The 14,522-nt window shown below is 45.7% G+C and overlaps 1 protein-coding gene across 9 annotated transcripts in view; it reads right to left on the bottom strand.

The window, feature by feature from the left end:
- Positions 1-12,808, bottom strand: part of LOC139273383 (zinc finger protein 551-like) — a 56,847-nt gene extending 44,039 nt beyond the window's left edge. For 8 of the 9 annotated variants that reach the window (XR_011595094.1, XM_070890227.1, XM_070890224.1 and 5 more), the window contains exon 1: positions 12,716-12,808. The gene's annotated coding sequence lies outside the window, so the exon portion shown is untranslated. Of the gene's footprint in view, positions 1-12,137; positions 12,230-12,715 lie in introns of all 9 variants that reach the window. The other variant, XM_070890229.1, reaches the window with a different exon arrangement.
- Between the last annotated feature and the right edge of the window lie 1,714 nt (positions 12,809-14,522).

Here is a 14,522-nt window from a genome sequence, read left to right on the forward strand (position 1 = left end):
ATTTGTCTACCTTGAGTCCCATTAGCCTGTCCAGCACTACCCCCCTAGTGATAGTCTCAAGGTCCTCCCTTCCCACATTCCCGTGACCAGCAATTTCTGGCATGGTTTCTGTGTCTTCCACTGTGAAGACCGAAGCAAAATAACTGTTTAAGGTCTCAGCCATTTCCACATTTCCCATTATTAAATCCCCCTTCTCATCTTCTAAGGTACCAACATTAACTTTAGTCACTCTTTTCCGTTTTATATATCTGTAAAAGCTTTTACTATCCGTTTTTATGTTTTGCGCAAGTTTACCTTCATAATCTATCGTTCCTTTCTTTATTGCTTTCTTAGTATTCTTTGCTGTCGTTTAAAATTTTCCCAATCTTCTATTTTGCCACTAATCTTGGCCACCTTATACACATTGGTTTTTAATTTGATACTCTCCTTAATTTCCTTGGTTATCCCTTCTCTTACCACCCTTCTTTTTCACTGGAATATAATTTTGTTGAGCACTATGAAAGAGCTCCTTAAAAGTCCTCCACTGTTCCCCAATTGTGCCACCGTTTAGTCTGTGTTTCCAGTCTACTTTAGCCAACTCTGCCCTCATCCCACTGTAGTCCCCTTTGTTTAAGCATAGTACGCTCGTTTGAGACACTACTTCTTCACCCTCAATCTGTAATACAAATTCAACCATACAGTGATCACTCATTCCGAGAGGATCTTTTACTAGGAGATCGTTTATTATTCCTGTCTCATTACACAGGACCAGATCTAAGATAGCTTGCTCCCTTGTTGGTTCTGTAACATACTGTTCTAAGAAACAATCCCGTATGCATTCTATGAGTTCCTCCTCCAGGCTACCCCGTGCGATTTGATTTGACCAATCGATATGTAGGTTAAAATCCCCCATGATTACTGCTGTTCCTTGTTCACATGCCTCCATTATTCCCTTGATTATTGCTCGCCCCAATGTGAAGTTATTATTTGGGGGCCTATAAACTACGCCCACCAGTGACTTTTTCCCCTTACTATCTCTAATCTCCACCCACAATGATTCAACATTTTGTTCATTGGAGCCAATATCGTCTCTCACAACTGCCCTGACATCATCCTTTATTAACAGAGCTACCCCACCTCCTTTCCCTTCTTGTCTATCTTTTCGAATCGTCAGATACCCCTGTTTGTTTAATTCCCAGTCTTGGCCACCCTGCAACCACGTTTCTGTAATGGCCACCAAATCATACCCATTTGTAATGATTTGTGCCATCAACTCATTTACTTTATTTTGAATGCTGCGTGCATTTAGGTAGAGTGTTTTAATACTAGTTTTTAAACCATGATTTTTAGTTTTGATCCCTCCTGCAGCCCCTTTACATTCAGTGGCCCTTTTTGTTTTTTGCCTTGCTGGCCAAAAGCGCTGCCATTGCCACCCTGAATTTGTGGCTGGAGCAGGATTTACTGTGATTGCATTGGGCACTGAACCATGTTCATTCTGGCAGTTATTGTTTGTTTCTGATGATCTTAATAATCCCTATATATGAGCTAGGGATTAATATTGTGTATAAATATGGAATAAATCAGCGTTGTTTCAAACACTGTGTCGAATATTTGAAGCAAAAGAGAATAAGAAAAGTAAAAGTGGAGGACAGAGAAACCCAAGGCAAAAATCAAAAAAGGCCACATTGCAGCACAATTCTAAAGGGGCAAAGTGTGTTAAAAATACAAGCTTGAAGGCTCTGCGCCTCAATGCGAGGAGTATTCATAATAAGGTGGACGAATTAACTGCAAAGGCAGCAATTAACAAATATGATATAATTGGCATCACGGAGACATGGCTCCAGGGTGACCAAAGCTGGGAACTCAACATCCAGGGATATTCAGCATTCAGGAAGGATAGACAGAAAGGAAATGGAGGTGGGGTAGCGTTGGTGGTAGAAGAGGAAATTAACGCAATCGTAAGGAAGGACATTAGTTTGGATGATGTCGAATCTGTATGGGTGGAGCTGCGGAATACCAAAGGGCAGAAAATGCAAGTGGGAGTTGTGAACAGACTATCAAACAGTAGAAGTGAGGTCGGGGACAGCATCAAACAAGAAATTAGGGATGCGTGCAATAAAGGTACAGCAGTTATCATGGGCGACTTTAATCTACATATAGATTGGACTAATCAAACTGGTAGCAATATGGTGGAGGAGGATTTCCTGGAGTGTATTACAGATAGTTTTCTAGACTAATATATTGAGGAACGAACTAAAGGCTGGCCATCCTCGACTGGGTGATGTGTAATGAGAAAGGACTAATTAGCAATCTTGTTGTGCGAGGGCCCTTGGGGAAGAGTGACCATAATATGGTGCAATTCTTTATCAAGATGGAGAGTAACACAGTTAATTCAGAGACTAGGGTCCTGAACTTAAGAAAAGGTAACTTCGATGGTATGAAACGTGAATTGGCTAGAATAGACTGGTGAATGATACTTAAAGGATTGACGGTGGATAGGCAATGGCAAACATTTAACGATCATATGGATGAACTTCAACAATTGTACATCCCTGTCTGCAGTAAAAATAAAACGGGGAAGGTGGCTCAACCGTGGCTAACAAGGGAAATTAAGGATTGTGTTAAATCCAAGGAAGAGGCATATAAATTTGCCAAAAAAAACAAACCTGAGGACTGGGAGAAATTTAGAATTCAGCAGAGGAGGATAAAGTGTTAAATTAGGAGGGGGAAACTAGAGTATAAGTGGAAGCTTCCTGGGAACATAAACACTGACTGCAAAAGCTTCTATAGATATGTGAGCAGAAAAAGATTAGTGAAGACAAACGTAGGTTCCCTTGCAGTCAGATTCAGGTGAATTTATAATGGGGAACAAAGAAATGGCAGACCAGTTGAACAAACACTTTGGTTCTGTCTTCACGAAGGAAGACACAAATAACCTTCTGGAAATACCAGCTGACAGAGGATCTTGTGAGAAGGAGGAACGGAAGGAAATCTTTATTAGGTGGGCAATTGTGTTAGGGAAATTGATGGGATTGAAGGCCGATAAATCCCCGGGGCCTGATAGTCTGCATACCAGAGTAATTAAGGAAGTGCACGAGAAATAGTGGATGCATTGGTGATCATTTTCCAACAGTCTATCGACTCTGGATCAGTTCCTATGGACTGGAGGGTAGCTAATGTAACACCACTTTAAAAAAAAAGAATGGAGAGAGAAAACAGGGAATTATAGACCGGTTGGCCTGACATCAGTAGTGGGGAAAATGTTGTAATCAATTATTAAAGATAGAGCATTTGGAAAGCAGTGACAGGATTGGTCCAAGTCAGCATGGATTTATGAAAGGGAAATCATGCTTGAGAAATCTTCTAGAATTTTTTGAGGTTGTAACTAGTAGAGTGGACAAGGGAGAACCAGTGAATGTGGTGTATTTGGACTTTCAAAAGGCTTTTGACAAGGTCCCACACAAGACATTTGTGTGCAAAATTAAATCACATGGTATTGGGGGCAATGTACTGACGTGGATAGAGAACTGATTGTCAGACAGGAAGTAGAGACTCAGGATTAATGGGTCCTTTCCAGAATGGCAGGCAGTGACTCGTGGGATGCTGCAAGGCTCATTCCTGGGACCCCAGGGGACATAATCTAAGGATAAGGGGTAAGCCACTTAGGACTGAGCTGAGGAGAAACTTCTTCATTCAGAGAGTTGCTAACCTGTGGAATTCTTTGCCACAGAGAGTTGTTGATGCCAGTTCATTGGATATAATCAAGAGGGAGTTAGATATGGCCCTTGCGGCTAAAGGGATCAAAGGGTATGGAGAGAAAGCAGGAAAGGGGTACTGAGGTGAATGATCATCCATGATCTTATTGAATGGTGGTGCAGGCTCAAAAGGACCGAATGGACTACTCCTGCATCTATTTTCTATGTTTCTCCGTGATCAGAGGAGAGTAGTTGATTTTCTGTTACTGACTGTTCCATTTTAGTGCTTTTTCTTACTCTAACATATCACTTCTCACCTAGTTCGCCTTCTATCATATCAAACCTCAAACTTGTTCCATTTGAGTACATGACTTGTAGTTGTAGTGGACTTAACTGCAGTGCCTCACTGTAAACTCAGCTGAAATCTTTTGAACCATCCCTTTATTGGACTGTCTTGCATAATATTTGAAATCCGTTACTTTCTGTATCAGTTAACCCATTTTTGGAACAGATTTCATTTTAAAAACTCATTCACACATTTTGCACGTGATAGCCTGTGAAATATTTTAATATTTGTAATTGTCATTGTCACAAGCTCCGTTCCTGAGCCACCGACTCCATCCCTCTCCCCAACTTCTGTCTGATGCTCAACCAGACTAGTCGCAACCTTGGTGTCATACTTAACCCCAAAATTAGTTTTTGACCACATATCCTATGCGCAGCATAACTAAGATTGCTTAATTCACCTCTGAAACATCGCCCGTCTACACTCTTGCCTCAGGTCAGCCACGGCTGAAGCCCTCATCCATGCCTTTGTCATCTCTGGACATGACGATTCTAACGCACTCCTCCCACATTCTACCCGACATAAACTAGAGTTGATCCAAAACTCGGCTGCCCATGCCCTAACTCGCAACAAGTCAAGCTCACCCATCACCCCTGTGCTCGCTGACCTGCATTGCCTTCTGGTTAAGCAGTCAGTGGCTGTGGTCTAGTCATGGGTGGCGATTGCTCTGTATCTGACCCGTGTTGTACGTGCCCTGGGAGTATTTAAGGCAGGGTAGAGGAAGATATACTGTGTCTAACCTGTACTGTACCTGCCCGGGGAGTGTTTGATGGGACAGTGTAGAGGGAGCTTTACTCTGTATCTAACCCATGCTGTACATGCCCTGGGAGTATTTGGGATATTGTAGACTGAGATTTGCTCTGTATCAACCCTGGTATTGTTTGGGACAGGATGGAGTGAGATTTACTCTGTATCTAAGCCGTGCCGTACCAGTAGCCATGAAATCAGTCGTAGAGCAAATGCTGGAATCTATTATTAAGCACGTGGTAACAGGGCACTTCGGAAGTAATAACAGGACTGGGCAGAATCAACACGGATTTATGAAGGGGAAATTGTACTTGACAAATCTGAGTGTGTTTTTTGAGGTTGTTGTTGGTGTTTCGGGCAGCGGGTAAAGCGCCTTAGGAATTTTGCATTCCTTACTGCCACTTTTAATCGTCTCACGCTTTTCCCACAGACAACAGACAAACATTTCTCTTTCCACATTCAAAGACCGATGATATTCATGTTGCGGTGGATCAAGTGACTGTCAGATCTTGGTGATGTTTGGTGAGTTTCCCATCTACAAATCTTCCCTTTCTAATCCCCTATAAAAGGAGTTTACAAAAGTCATCACTGAGGACAGGATAGAAATTCAGAACAGTCAATTCTAGTTTCTATGGTACACACATTCCTCTCTGGTGTCCCCACAGCTGTAAATCCCTGTCACACACACTATCCCAACTCCCCATGCTGAAATTCAAACCCATTACATCATCTCCAACATTTTTTCCTTCTTGATGGGGAGAGAATAAAGGGAAATCCAAACCCGAGAGTCTGCACATCCAGGTCCCGAGACCAGTTTCCACCAGTTTGGCGGAGCGCGCTCGAAGGACATGTGTCACGCGACAACGGCCTGATTGACGGGAGCTTCTGACCAATGGGGAGCAAGTGGAGCGGCCTGGAGCAGCGAGCCGGCGTGTTCTCCAACCAACAATCGGGGAGCCTGAGGGGCGGGACTTGAGCTACAGCGCACGACTTTGTGCAGTCCCTTGTTCAGGGGAGGCTGGGGGCCTTTATTGCTCTTAGTGGACACAAGGCTCTGGGGCTCAAAACCCACTGGCTCACATTTTGATGTAGACATCAATAAAATGGACAGGGTCTCCAATTAAGAACATAAAATAAGAAATAGGAGCAGGAGTCAGCCACCTGGCTCCTGGAGCCTGCTCCACCATTCAATAAGATCATGGCTGATCTGATCATGGACTCAGCTCCACTTCCCTGCCCGCTCCCCATAACCTTTTACTCCCTTATCACTCAAAAATCTGTCTATCTCCGCCTTAATGTTATTTAATGACTCCGTCTCCACAGCTCTCTGGGACGGAGAATTCCACAGATTTAAAACCCTCAGAAGAAATTCCTGCTGATCTCAGTTTTAAATGGGCGGCCCCTTATTCTAAGACTATGACCCCTAATTTTAGTTTCCCCTATGAATGGAAATATCCTCTCTGCATCCACCTTGTCAAGCCCCCTTCATATCATATGTTTCAATAAGATCACCTCTCATTCTTCTAAGCTCCAATGGGTATAGGCCCAACCTACTCAACCTACCTTCATAAGTCAACCTGCTCATCTCCAGAATCAACCTAGTGAGCCTTCACTGAACAGCCTCCAATGTAAGTATATCCTTAAATACGAAGCCCAAAACTGTACGCAGTATTCCAGGTGTGGCCTCACCAATACCCTGTACAGTTGTAGCAGGACTTCTCTGCTTTTATACTCTATCCCCCTTGCAATAAAGACCAACATTCCATTTGCCTTCCTGATCACTTGCTGTACCTGCATACTAACTTTGCGTTTCATGCACAAGGACCTCCAGGTCCCTCTGTACTGCAGCACTCTACAATTTAAATGGAGAAAAATTGCAATGTGCTTTTCTATTTTTTCTGCCAAAGTGGACAACCTCACATTGTGCCACATTGTATTCCACCTGCTAAATGTTTGCCCACTCACTCAGCCTGTCTATATCTCTTTGCAGATTTCTTGTGTCCTCCTCACAATTTGCTCTCCCATCCTTTTTGAATCATCAGCAAATTGGCTACATTACATTCAGTCCCTTCATCCAAGTCATTAACATAGATTGTAAATAGTTGAGGCCCCAGCACCGATCCCTGCAGCACCCCACTAGTTACCATTTGCCAACCGGAAAATGATCCATTTATTTCGACTCTCTGTTTTCTGTTCATGAGCCAATCCTCAATCCATGATAACCCCGGGAACTTCTATCTTGTGCAGTAACCTCTTATGTGGCATATTATCAAATGCCTTCTGGAAATCCAAATACACTGGTTCCCCCTTATCCATCCTGCTCGTTACATCCTCAAAGAACACCAGCAAATTTGTCAAACATGATTTCCCTTTCATAAACCCATGCTGACTCTGCTTGATTGAATTATGCTTTTCCAAATGTCCTGCTACTGCTTGCTTAATAATGGACTCCAGCATTTTCCGAACGACAGATGTTAGGCTAACTGGTCTATATTTCCTGCTTTTTGTCTGCCTCCTTTTTTAAATAGGGAGTTACATTTGTGGTTTTCCAATCCGTTGGGACCTCCCCAGAATCCAGGGAATTTTGGTAGATTACAACCAATGCCTCCACTATCTCTGCAGCCACTTCTTTTAGGACCCCACATTGCAAGCCATCAGGTCCAAGGGACTTGTCTGCCTTTAGTCCCATTATTTTACCGAGTACTACTACTTTAGTGATAGTTCCTCTCTCCCAGTGCGAAAGTGGTGAAGGGAGTGAATGATGAAGGTGGTGGGTGGGGTGCCAATCAAGCGGCTGCTTTGTCCTGAATGGTGTCGAGCATCTTGAGTAGTGCTGGAGCTGCACTCATCCAGGTACATGGAGAGTATTCCATCACATTTCTGACTTGTACCTTGTCGATGGTGGAAAGGATTTGGGGCATCAGGTGATCGAAAGTGATTTGACCAATTGAGAGTAAGGAAAGAAGCATACATTAAGTGGATAAACAACAGGGTAGGGCATAAGGGAGAATACAAGGGGGTCAAGAGAGAAGTAAAAAAAAAAAATTAGGAAGGCAAAGAGGAAATATGAAATGAAATTATCAAGGAACATAAAACAAAATCAAATATTTTACAGGAAGGTACTGGAAAAGGAAGGTTGGATCGGAATAGGGCCATTAAAGGATAGACAGGCTAGGCCACAAGTAATAATAGCAAGATGGCAGAAATATTAAATCATTATTTCGCTTTGGCATTTAGATAGAACAGGTGGACATGACATGAGTAATGAGAAGTGCATTTAAAATAAAGAAAGGGGATACATTAAATAAACTAATCAAACTCAGGATAAAACCCCTGCATCCACGTATTTGAAAGAATCTAAGGAAGAGATATCAGACGCATTACTGCACATATTTAATAATTCTTCAGAAAAAGGTGTATTGCCAGAGGACTGGCGAACAGCTAACGGAGTACCTATATTTAAGGAGGAGAATAGAACATGTCTCGATAATCACAGACTAGTCAGCTTAACATCGGTGGTAGGAAAAATAATGGAATCCCTACTAAAGGAGAAAATAGAACGTCTAGAAACAAAAAGTATAATAATGACTAGTCAGCATGGATTTCAAAGAAAGGAAAACCCTGCTTGACCAAACTTATTAAATATTACTACTTCAAAACAGAGAGAGTAGACAATGGTAATGGAGTCGGTATAATTTATCTAGATTTTTGAAAGAGCTTCGATAAGGTACCCCATAATAGACCAATGAATAAGGTCAGACAATAGAGAGTCAGGGGACAAGTAGCAAAATGGGATGCAAGCTGGCTGCAAGACAGAATAGGAAGGTCACTTATTACTTGGAAGGTGCAAGTCTGGGTGGGGTAGAGGAACAAAGGGATCTTGGAGTGCAGATACACCAATCACTAAAAGTTGTGCCACAAGTTAGCAAAGCCATAAAAAAAGCAAACCAAGCACTAGGCTTTATTTCTAGAGGGACAGAATTGAAAAGTAGGGCAGTTATGCTGAACCTGTATCAAACCTTGGTTAGACCATATTTGCAGAGTACTGCATGCAGATTATAAAAAGGATATAGAGGCACTGGAGAGGGAGCAGAGAAGATTTACAAGGACGATACCAGAAATGCGATATTAATATCAGGACAAGCATAAGAGGGAGAAGGGAACAGAGGGTTACGTTGTTAGATTTAGATGAGGAAAGACAGGAGGAGGCGCAAGTGGAGCATAAACCCTAGCACAGACTAGTTGTGCCGAAAGGCCTGTTTCTGTGCCGTACAGCCTGTGTAAAATCAGTTGTGAATAACCTTGTGCATTAATTTTCCAGTTTTATGCCATGAAAGAACCCACAGGTTAACAGGTTAATTATTTAGATCAGTTTTTCTTACGAATGAATTGAATAGATTGGTCGATTGCTTTTACAATAGTCGTGATTATTATTTGATAATTGCATTAAGTCCTGCATCAGACATTACATGCTTCCATCTCATTTATCTTCTTATTTGAAGTCCATATGAATAATATTTACATGTACTCTTGTCTGGTATAACATAAGAAATAGGAGCAGGAGATATGGCCTCTTGAACCTACCCCACCATTTAATATGATCATGGCTGATCTGATCATGGACTCGGGTCCACCTCCCTGCCCGCTCCCCATAACCCCTTATTCCTTTATCGTTTAAGGAACTGTCTATTTCTGTCTTAAATGTATTCAATGTCCCAGCTTCCACAGCTCTCTGAGGCAGTGAGTTCAGGGGGTAAATGAGGGGATACATTTTTACACAGCGAGTTATGGTGATCTGGAGTGCCCTGCCTGAAAGGGTGGTGGAAGCAGATTCAATCAAGAATTGGATAAATTGTTGACTAGGAGACATTCACAGGGCTCTGGGGCAAGAGCAGGGGAGTGAGACTAATGGGACAGCTCTTTCAAAGAGCCAGCACAGGCACGATGGGGCGAATGGCTTCCTCCTGTGCTTTGTGTTTCTATGATTCTAGGTGCTGACAGCAGAGTCGGGCTCTGTTAAAATTAGAAGGATTAAATGTGAATTTTAAAATAAATTCTTAGCTGGACCAACTGTTTTAACCTCACTTCATAATGGTTGCAGTTGATACAAAGCTGGAGTGGAGTCAAACTCTCTCCTGGCCCACAGTCAATGGAAACTATTGATCTTCAGAGTAACTCTGCACATCTCCCCTCGCCATCAATCTCAAACTGCTTTGCATCAGCACAGAGTATGTGGCATGACTGTCCCAATCACACTGAGCCGGGACATACTGAGTTAAGACATGCAGAATCAGCTGAACTACGAACAGAAGCACTGAGCTTTCTATACTTCAACAACATTAGGTTCACAGTAAGATTCCTGCCCTCCTCCAGCTCACAAGATATCCTGAAATTTAAATAAAATGCAAAGTCAGGCAACACCAAGTTTCCTACTGGGAAGGAGAGCAGGGGAGTTCTCCCCAACATCCTGGGTCAATATTTATCCTTCAACCAACATCACTAAAACAGATGAGCTGGTCATTGTCACATTGCTGTTTGTGGGATCTTGCTGTGCACAAATTGGCTGCTGCGTTTCCTACTTTACAACACTGACTACGCTTCAAAAGTACTTCATTGGCTGTCAAGCACTTTGGGATGTCCTGAGCTTGTGAAAAACACGATATAGACTTTCTTTCTACGGGATTAACACACCCCATTATTGCAACATGACATGTCCTCTGTTAGAAACTGTCAGACACAAGTCAGCGACAGTGTGTGACTGAGATAAGTCCTGATACAGCATCATTTCCTGTCGTTGCTGACTCCATCATTTCTTACCCATACTCCGGCTATGAGCAGATTCTTCACACTACAAGTCTAATTTAAGCACACACATACACACCTTACAATAGATGACAGCCCTCCTCACAAAAACAGAAGATCCTGCACACAGATTGTCTTTAACCTATGACTAAGATTACTCTCCATTATATTATGGGGATTATTTCCATCCCTCCTCCGCCTCACCATTCCCCGTCCTCATCCCATCCCCCTTCCTCTCCCCCTTCCCAATGTACATTGGGCCCATACTCTCTGGAGTGAAGAAGAAAGAGAGGTATTCTCATTGAAACACAAGATTCTGAGGGGGACTGGCAGCGTAGATGCTGAGAGGTTATTTCCCCTGTATGGAGTGTCTAGAACTAGGGGACATAGTCTCAGGATAAGTGGTCAGTCATTTAAGACTGAGATGAGGAGGAATTTCTTCGCTGAGGGGGATTTGAATCTTTGGAATTCTCTAACCCAAAAGGCTATGGATGCTGAGTCTCTGAGTATATCTAAGGCTGAGATCGATAGATTTTTGGGGAATCGAGGGATATGGGGATTGGGCGGGAAAGTAGAGTTAAGGCCGAAGATTAACCATGATCTTACTGAACGGGGGAGCAGTCTCGAATGTTAAGGTGGGTGGGGGGTGTGGGACCCTGATAATAAAGGATGACAATAAAGAATAATAAAGAACCTAGTTTCCCCTTAATTGCATCTATGCTATTCGCCTCAACAACTGCATGCGGCAGCGAATTCTACATTCTCAACACTCTCTGGGTAAAGAAGTCATCCTCTTAAAACTGTGCCTTCATATAGTGTGACAGGAGGGAGATAATTGCACCAAGACTTGTCCCCAACTCCTCCTGTCTATTTTTATGTATTACCAATTTGGGTTTTTTTAAGACTCCAAAGGTTATGGGTTTAAGTCCTGCTCCAGAACCTTGCTCACAAAATCTAGGCTGACACACCAATGCAGTGCTGAGGGAGCAATGCACTGTCGGAGGTGCCGTCTTTCGGATGAACTCTTAAACTGAGCCCCCGTCTACCCCCTCAGGTGGATGTAAAAGATTTCATGGCACTATTTTGAAGAGCAGGGGAAGTTATCCACAATGCCCTGGCCAATATTTATCTCTCAACCAACATCAACAAAAACATATTATTTGGTCGCTGTTTGTGGGATCTTGTTGTGTGCAGATTGACGGTCACGTTTCCTACCTTACAATCACAAGTACACTTCAAAAGTAGTTCCAGATCACAACAACTCGTTGTGTTTAAAAAAAAAGTTTCATTTCACCCCGCTTCTTTATCGAATCACCTTAAATTGGTGTCAACACTGAGCCACGTGAGGAGATATTAAGACAGGTGACCAAAAGCTGCTAAAAGAGGTCGGTTTTAAGGAGCGCTTTAAAGGAGAGGGGTAGAGAGGCAGAGAGGCTTTGGGAGAGAATCCAGAGCTCAGGGCCCAGGCAGCTGAAGGCACGGCTGAGGTTTGTTAATTTAAAAATGATCCGCTATATGGTGCCCACTCCAAATAACAGACTTGCCAGGTATGTAATTAGGTGCATTACCTTCCAATAGATTAAATATTAGATCTGTCCCCTCTGCAGCACATCCTGTACCCAGCAGCCAGGCCTGTGGCTCACTCACTGGGCAGCAGACCCTGTCATTGCAAACACTATTTCAATGACTTTCCCCTCTAACAATCCACAACAAAATTCAACACATTATATGTAGTACACACCGGAGCAAACACATCCCCTCTCCTCCTCAATCCCAGCCCTCACCTCCCATCCCCCACCTAACCCCAGCCCTCGCCTCCGATCCCTCCTTACCCCAGCCCTCACCCCCCTTACCCCGGCCCTCACCTCCCATCCCCCCCTTACCCCGGCCCTCACCTCCCCATCCCCCGGCCCTCACCTCCCCATCCCCCGGCCCCCCTTACCCCAGCCCTCGCCTCCCATCCTCCACCCATACCCCGGCCCTCACGTTCCCCATCTCCCCCCTTACCCCGGCCATCTCCCCCTTACCCCAGCCCTCGCCTCCCATCCTCCACCCATACCCCGGCCCTCACGTTCCCCATCCCCACCCCCCTGGATTATAAAACCAGGACGGCCGCCCTCAGCCGCTCCCACCGGCTCCAACTCACCGACAGAAGGACCCAGCGCTGCGTCACTGGCGCCCAGCTCAAACACACTGCCTGAGCTCCGAATCCCACTGAGGCCCGGGCCCGCCCCGGAAACCCGCCTCCCTCACTCTGGGTGACAGGCGCTCCGGCCAATCCGCTTCTCCCGGGAGAACCCCGCCCCGGAAGCCCGCCTCCCTCACCCTGAGTGAGAGGCACTGTGGCCAATCCCCTTCCATCATGAGAGCCCCGCCCCGGAAACGCGCCTCCCTCACTGTGAGTGACAGGTGCTCTGGCCAATCCCCTTCCCCCGGAGAGCCCCGCCCCTGGCCAATCAGCGCCGCCGGGAGGCTGATGTGGTTTTCGCGAGGCTTGCGCTCGGAGCTTGGCGGTTGGGTTTAAATGTTGAAAAAAAAACTCTTTTTGAGTTTACCTGCGAAAACATAAAACATGTATCCGTGCCACCCGACCTGGATGACACACACAAGACATTTACAAGGCCCTTTTTTTTTTTTTTTTGGGGGGTTTTTTTGTGGTTTTTTTTTTGGGCACTAAAATCAAATTTTTCCTTTTTCCAGTGCCCCCTATAAAAGGAGAGGGGGACACTAAAAGCACCGGCAATTAAAACAAATTAAACTTTAAAACGTAAAATCAAATTAAAATTTGGTTGCCGGGCGTGATGATGCACTCCAGTCCCTCCGGTGCCCACCTCTCGCGGAAGGCCGCGAGCGTACCGGTGGACACCGCGTGCTCCATCTCCAAGGACACCCTGGACCGGATGTAAGAGCGGAAGAGAGGCAGGCAGTCAGGTTGAACGACCCCCTCGACCGCCCGCTGCCTGGACCGGCTGATGGCACCCTTGGCCGTGCCCAGGAGCAGTCCTACGAGGAGGCCTTCGGACCTACCCGCTCCCCTCCGCACAGGGTGCCCAAAGATCAGGAGAGTGGGACTGAAGTGCAGCCAGAATTTCAGGAGCAGCCCCTTCAAATAGTGGAACAGGGGCTGCAACCTTGTGCACTCCATAAAAACATGGAACACGGACTCCTCCAGACCGCAGAAATTGCAGGCGGCCTGGGAGTCCGTGAACCGGCTTAAAAATTTGTTGCACGGCACTGCTCCATGCACCACCCTCCAGGCCAAGTCCCCGATGAATAGTGGGAGGACCCCTGCGTAGAGTGCCCTCCATCGGGGACCCCCGCCTCCTCCGGACGGCAAGATGGTACGCCATGGCGTGTCCGGACGGCCGGCGAGGATGGCAAAGTTGAGGGTGTGCAGGAGCAGCCCGTACAGGAAACCCCTCCGCGCGGAACTGAAAGGCACGGAGGGGATTTCCCCGAGGCGGCTCAAGTTGTGAGGCGCCGGTCCCCGAGGGAGGTTCCGGGGTTTGGCGCCGATGAGGAATTCCGTCCGGACGGGGGTCAGTTCGGAAGGGATCTCCCCACGTGCTTGAGCCTCCTCGATGCACCTAACGGAGTCAGGGCCCAGAGCTGTTTTTAGCGACTCGATGGCATCGGCCGCGTGGCGGACGTTGGCAGAATTTAGGCGCCGCGCCAGCGTGTCTGGCGCCATCCAGCCCGCTCCTCCGCCATCGAGCAGGTCCCTGACCCTGGTCACCTCACCAGCCACAGCCCTCTCTTCCGACCGCCACATAAAGCCTCGGCCGTGGAGGTACGGATTCCCGAGCAGCGGTTCCTGCAGGACGGCCGCCACTCCAGCCGGCGGAGAGCTGCGCTTGGTGGAGACTTTGTTCCAGACCCTGATGAGTTCCCTGTAAAAGACAGGCAGCTCCAGGAGGGCGGTCCTGGCACCCCCCAAGTTCACAAACAGGAGC

This window comes from Pristiophorus japonicus, chromosome 9 (assembly GCF_044704955.1).
Source record: "Pristiophorus japonicus isolate sPriJap1 chromosome 9, sPriJap1.hap1, whole genome shotgun sequence".
NCBI lineage: Eukaryota > Metazoa > Chordata > Chondrichthyes > Pristiophoridae > Pristiophorus > Pristiophorus japonicus.